Source organism: Cherax quadricarinatus, chromosome 29 (genome assembly GCF_038502225.1).
Source record: "Cherax quadricarinatus isolate ZL_2023a chromosome 29, ASM3850222v1, whole genome shotgun sequence".
In the NCBI taxonomy this organism is placed as follows: Eukaryota; Metazoa; Arthropoda; class Malacostraca; order Decapoda; family Parastacidae; genus Cherax; species Cherax quadricarinatus.
In genome coordinates this window covers 30,675,287-30,682,786 of record NC_091320.1, presented here as the reverse complement: position 1 = coordinate 30,682,786, position 7,500 = coordinate 30,675,287, and the positions used below count along the sequence as shown (strand labels likewise).

Genomic DNA, 7,500 nt, shown 5'->3' with positions numbered 1-7,500 from the left:
AAAAACTGTAGTGTAAAGCACCCTTCTGGCAAGACAGTGATGGAGTGAATGATGGTGAAAGTTTTTCTTTTTCGGGCCACCCTGCCTTGGTGGGAATCGGCCGGTGTGATAATAAAAATATATATATATATATATATATATATATATATATATATATATATATATATATATATATATATATATATATATATATATATATATATATATATGTACGTATGCATGTATGCATATATGTATATATCTATGTATCCGATTCCAAAATTGTGGACTCGGTCCTCCAGGTGAGGAAAGAAAGTCCAAGATGGCCGCCGTATAAAATAACCAATCCTCTCTGTCTACAACTTTCTTGGTATTGAATATTTCCCCAACCAGAAAAAAAAATGAAATTTTGTGTCCCAGAACTCAATTAAAAACTCAAAGAAAAGTCCTTTCGAGTACACGAAACATTTTAACTATAAATTAACGAACATTACAAATAAACATAGATTAATATTATTCTTGACTTCTGACGAAAATAAAGATAACATACCTGACGAGGGAGTAATTGTGTGGACGTCATTAGTTATGTCTGCAATAATGAGACGAAATAATTTATTTCATTTAGAGCAGAAAAATAAATTCAGACGGATGTTCATATTTCTCAAAATTTACTCAGAGTTCATACTGAAAAGTAAGAAGCAGAAAACTGGAATATATAAATATATATATATATATATATATATATATATATATATATATATATATATATATATATATATATATATATATATATATTTACTTATTTGGACGTGCTCTTGGAAACATTTATGAAAGTATTCAAGGAGCCTGTTAGCCGGACTTGAGTCCTGGAGGTGGCAGAGGGAATCCTCCACACTGAAGAAAGGGTGTGAATGATACCCTTGAATGGTCAAGTGAACTGAGATGTCAACACACTTCTAAGAAGATAGCGACTGACTGAATGATGGTCAATGTGTTCCCTTCTTTGGTAGGAAAAAAAAACAAAATTCCCATAACCACTCTAGGTATTCCATTTACCGGAACATACCTTACAAGGCATCCACTAGAGGTATTCCCATACCTGAGAGATACCAACAGAAAAACGCTACCATTTACCACAGGAGAAAATAATCAGAACAATCGTAACTGAAATCCAATAGAAAAGTAATCAGAACCATCGTAACTGAAATCCAGTAAAAAAGTAATCAGAGCCATCGTAACTGAAATCTAATAAAAAAGTAATCAGAACCATCGTAACTGAAATCCAGTAGAAAAGTAATCAGAACCATCATAACTGAAATCCAACAGAAAAGTAATCAGAACCATCGTAACTGAAATCCAGTAGAAAAGTAATCAGAACCATCGTAACTGAAATCTAATTGAAAAGTAATCAGAACCATCGAAACTGAAATCCAATAACAAAAGCTCCTGGTAAAGGTCGAGAAAACAAACCGACTTTACGTTAATTCCGATAAAGTTACCAGAAAAGACTGAACGAGAAAAATGGCTTATTTAAAGCCTCTCTGTACTAACAACGAGAACTTTCTATGTAAACAACGAGGACTTCCTGTGTAAACAACGAGGTCTTTCTGCATTATGCGTTAGCCTTACTGACAAGAGTTCCAAATAAGATTCTGCGGTATTATTCTCCAAATGCCATTCTGAAGGTTTTCTTCTAGTCTTGGTAATATCATTGTGTGTGTGTGTGTGTGTGTGTGTGTGTGTGTGTGTGTGTGTGTGTGTGTGTGTGTGTGTGTAGGTTAGTGGGTGGGTAGGTGTGTGTGGGTGTGTATAGGTGGGTGTTTGTGTATGAAAGAGAGAGAGAGAGACTCACTCAATTCCTCTTACATTTTTCTTAGTAATCCGATGATAAATGAAGCATTTTCTCCTCTCCATTTTTTTAAATATTATTAACAATACACTTTCAGAAAAAAATTCAGTTTACAGACAGTATCTTTCCTGTGCCAAATATTTAACTATTTTCGGCTTCCTTGGAAATTTTCCTGAGGGTCACAGTGCCTTTATTCTGACTAAGGGATCTTGATCCAAGGAGGAGTTCTGATGAAGTACTGAGTGTGTCAGTAGTATATGTACTGGTGTATTATTTATACTAATGTGCCAGCTATGTATACCTTTCAACAGTCAAACTGTGACCCGCTATACCACTAATTATACTTGTGTACCAACTATGTATACCCTAAGACAGTTAACCTGTGACCTGCTGTACCACTAAATATACTAGCGTACCAGCTATGTATACCCTAAGACAGTTAACTTGTGACCTGCTATACCACTAAATATACTAGCGTACCAGCTCTATGTACCCTAAGACAGTTAACCTGTGACCTGCTATACCACTAAATATACTAGTGTACCAGCTATGTGTACCCTAAGACAGTTAACCTGTGACCTGCTATACCACTAAATATACTAGTGTACCAGCTATGTATAATCTAAGACAGATAACCTGTGACCTGCTATACCACTAAATATACTAGCGTACCAGCTATGTGCACCCTAAGACAGTTAACCTTTGTTACAAAAAACGCGATTTCTAATAAGCATAGAGATCTCCAGTGAATACTAGAATGGACTGCCCTTCTAGCATCCAGCCTGTTACTGGGTTCTCGTAACAAGTAGTCACTATCCTGGTCCAATTATCCATTGGAATTCAATAAGAATTATTAGTGCTTCAGGATTACAACTGGTAGGCTACTAACTAGAGAAATTAAAATTTATTAAGTTTATAAATAATAATGTCTAGAGGTATAAGATCAAAGTAAATTAAATTAATCAACTGAATATAATATAGGATACAAGTTGCTACACTTCTCTCGTTTACAGTAGCATTGTGCTGAAGGTACATATCACATTTATACGTCTTAAGTACCGTCTGGTACATTAACATTTAATAATACAATATACAAATAAGTTTGTGTGTAAGTGCTGTAAGTAGTTCGCTATGTCTCAAGACTCGACTAGACTTAAACCAGTGACTGACAAAGTCCTCACATCAACTAACTTCTTGACCACCTGGCAATCAGAACAGCTTGCTTGAATAAAACGATTGCTAAGCCCAATAGCAATATAACAAGCAACTGCGACACAATCAGGATCAAGGAGATAATATAACGACACTAAGTAGGGACCATCTGCAGATCCTCCACAAAAGTCACAAAACTCCCATACAACTGAATCTAAGTTCAGCATAAGAAAATCCCCGACTGTGACAGTACACAGATACCAGTACAAGTTAGTTCAGAAGCTACAGCTCAGGACCTGAGTTGCTCAGAGTGTCTATGCGACACACAACCTCAGTACAACGTCGAAAATCACTAAGTCTAGCCAATGTTCTGTGAACAGAGTTTTACAGAACCTACAACAAGAAAGCGACAGAGATGATCTTCCAACAAGGGCCAATAAGGGAGAGTTAGGCACGTCTTGTCAGGAATACATCCAACCACCAAGAGAGTCTAGCCCAGACTGACTACTCCAGGCGAGGTGTGAACACCCCCTTCGATCACGTGATAGTTCCGTGGACAGTTGCTGCCAAGCAACACCGAGAAGCCGGCAGGGAAACGAGCAACGAGCGATAATCAGAGTAGTTAGACAATCAAGACTTGAATATGAGCACTGAATAATATACATATATGTTACATCCTACCTAATAAAAGTAACTAAGTCAAATAATAATATAAAGAATATATTTACGATTTAGCTATTATCGCAAATATAAGTAATATAAAATTATATGAAAAGGTAATATACATTATATACATTGTGACCCATTCAGGGGTCGCAACACCTGTGACCTGCCATACCACTAAATATACTAGCGTACCAGTTATGTATAACCTAAGACAGCTAACCTGTGACCTACTGTACAACTAAATATACTAGCGTATTAGCTATGTATACCATAAGACAGCTAACCTGTGACCTGCTATACCACTAAGACAGAGGCAGGTGGAAGTGCTTCTGGAGTTACTGGATTAGTGATCGTGTTTTAGGGTAAATTAAATGCAGAAATAATAAGCCAAATCTCTCGTGAATGTGAGATACTTGTCAGTGCTCAGTCTTGTTATTTTACCTGTGGATGACGGGTGAAGTTGTGCTTAGTCGTTCATTAATGTGTTTTAACTGTATACCAGGTCATTATTTGCGTTTATTTACTGTACAGAATTATAATTTCACATAATAATTTACCTGTGTATTTATTTCGTATAATATTGTGAATAAGTGCTCTGATATTTCTCCAGTATTAGGACTGTCTGCGTGTCTATTCCGAGGACTGTGCGTGTCTATTATGAGGACTGTCTACGTTATATACCTACTGATAAAAAAGTAGAAGATGGGTATGCTAAGGGAAGTGAAATATTCAAATGGCTTCAGGAAGAAATCCAAACATCTTTTCCCCGCAGCCTTTTTATCCACTTTTCCGAGACTACGAGTCCCAAAATTTTCACTAGACGTGGACCCCACGTCTAGTATATATATATATATATATATATATATATATATATATATATATATATATATATATATATATATATATATATATATATATATATATATATATATATATATATATATATATATATATATATATATATCTATACATACATATATATATATATATATATATATATATATATATATATATATATATATATATATATATATATATATATATATATATATATATATATATATATATAATCTCGTGCCGTATAGGTTAAAATGGTCAATTAGCAAGAACTCATTTAAAATTAAGTCCTTTCTAAAATTTTACCTTATACATTTAAAGATGTATTTTTTTCATTGATGTTAATGTTAAAATTAATAATTTTGTACCAAAAGAATCTTAGGGAACTTACCTAACCTAATTATAACAAGCGCAATTTAATTTAGCCTAATCCAACTAAATATATTTTAGATAAGTTTTCAGTAATTTAATAATAAAGAAACACAATGAAATATATTTTTTTCGTTACGTTCAGAATGATTTTTGCGAAATTGTTGCATACACAAATTTTCGTTTGTCTTATTCGGTAAGAAGAGCGTTGCTGTTTAAGAAAAAAAATCACAAGTTTTACATATATGTCTAGTCTAGCAGATGGATGCCAACCAGGAGGAAGCAAGCAGCCAGGGAAAAGGCACAGCTGGTAATACTAGGAGAAGCAAGTGTCGGTCATGCTTACAGCTTCGTTGTCTTAACTCTAATGGTTTCCTCCGCAAACACGGTAGTTGCCCTGGTCCAGGATGTCCTCCTGTGGAAAGTGATGATCCAGATCCACCTCAGGCACCTGAACCCACTCCAACAGATCTCATCTCATCAGACAATATCTTGGAAGCAATTAAAGCAACAGGTACCAGGACACACACATATTCCCAAAGCAGCCAGTCCACACGCAGCTGGGAAACTTACAGACCTCCTGAAAAAAATAAACGATGGTTCCACTATCTTAATGCTCCACCAACCATCAAGGCATGGCACAACTTGCTACTTTTTGGCAATGTCTGCTTAGCTGTGCCGGAAAGAAGGGTAAAGAGGCTAGCCTCAATGATAATTAAATCCTTAAGAGATTTTCCTAGAGCTGATAACCTCATTCGCCTTCCCCGTCAACACAAAAAAGGGAGAGGCAGAACCCCCACTCACTCCACTGACAGTGAAAAAGTTAGAGTCCAGGTGAGCAAGAAAATTGAAGAGGGCAACACAGTGGGGGCAATCAGAATTATTACCAGTGAAGATACAGTTGCTCCCAGGGATGCTGACACGGCTGAAGCACTTAGAGGAAAGCACCCTGCCAGGGAAACCAGTGGCACCAACAGTTCCAACACCTCTGTCCTCACTGTGGAACCATTGATTGTGAAAGACTCAGACATTTACAAAGCAATAATGTCGTTCCCATCGGGCTCTGCTGGGGGTTACACTAGAATAAGGCCACAGCATTTAAAGGAAATGGTTAATCCAGTTATTGGGGAAATTGCAGAGACACTGCTTTCAGAGATCACAAGGTTCGTCAACAATTCCTTGGCTGGTCTGATTCCTGATAAAATTAGACCTTTCTTTTTTGGTGCAACACTTTGTGCGGCAACACGTTACGCCGCCTCGTATCCAAAGCTGCTGTCCGAAGTATTCGTGCACAGGCAGCCATGATGCTTCAACCAAACCAGCTTGACTTTGGGGTCTCTCAAGGAAGTGAAGCAGCGGTTCATGCAACAACCTGCCTGAGGACAATGCAGTGGTAAAATTAGATTTCAAGAATGCATTCAATCTCCTGAAAAGAGACGTGGTATTAGCAGCAGTACAAGAACATTTCCCTGGTCTCTTCCCTTTTGTTTCAGCTGGATATAGCAAGGAATCAATGCTCCCGTTTGGAGAGCATGAAATCACATCATCACAGGGTGTCCAACAAGGAGATCCTCTTGCACCATTTCTCTTCTGTATAGCAGTTAGGGAAATCACAGTCAGACTGACCAGCGAGCTAAACATCTGGTTCCTAGATGATGGCACACTAGCAGGTGCAAAGGAGTCCCTTCTACATGATCTTACACAGGTAATGACACGAGAACAGGAAATGGGTCTCATCCTGAATCCATCCAAATGTGAAATCATCTCAGTCAGTCAACAAGTGATAAATGCAGTGAGATCAAAATTACCAGGAGCAGCAGTCATTGCCCCCACAAACAGTGTCTTGCTAGGAGCACCTCGGGGAAGCAATGCCATTGGCACAATTCTCAGGAAGAAATTGGAAGAGTTAAGGAGAATGGAACAACGAATAGGCAACCTGGACACCCGCGATGCCTTGTACCTTCTCACAAAGTGCTTGAGTCTGCCCAGGTTGACATATTTCCTAAGATGTGCACCTTCATATGATAACCCTATACTGCACGAATATGACAGTATCCTGAGGCAGATTTTTACGAAAGTACATAACCTTACTCTAGAAGACGGGCAGTGGAACCAAGCTACACTTCCAGTCAGACTAGGAGGTACTGGTATCCGCAAGTCATCATAGATTACGCTACCTGCTTTTCTGTCCTCATGTATTGCATCCAGAGGGCTTGTAGCAGCAATTCTCCCTAAACATCATAGGGACAAGATTGGAGTCCAGGACCAAAAGTTCATTGACGTAGCCATGATCTGGGATGATCTAAAGGGCTCTGAAACCAGACCTGCTCCCCCCAATAACTACAAACAATTGCACTGGGATGGTCCAATAGTAGAAAATATTGCCTCAACAATGCTTCAGAGTGTGTCGGCAAGGACAGATCCCGCCTCCTGGCAGCAAGAGCTCCTCATGCAGGGGACTTTCTGTTGGCTGTTCCCAACTCCAGCCTTGGCACACGCCTCGACCCACAGACCATCCGCATCGGTGTTGCCCTTCGACTTGCCGCCCCTGTTCTCGCCGAACACAGGTGTATTTGTGGCAGTGAAGCAGCAGACCGATTTGGGTACCATGGTCTTGTGTGCCGTAAATCCGAGGGAAAGATTGCACG

General features: G+C 38.3%; 1 protein-coding gene across 1 annotated transcript in view; it reads right to left on the bottom strand.

Annotated features, from left to right (window-relative positions):
* Window positions 1-7,500, bottom strand: part of LOC138853404 (carbonic anhydrase-related protein 11-like) — a 166,348-nt gene that overhangs the window by 73,567 nt on the left and 85,281 nt on the right. The window lies entirely within an intron of this gene.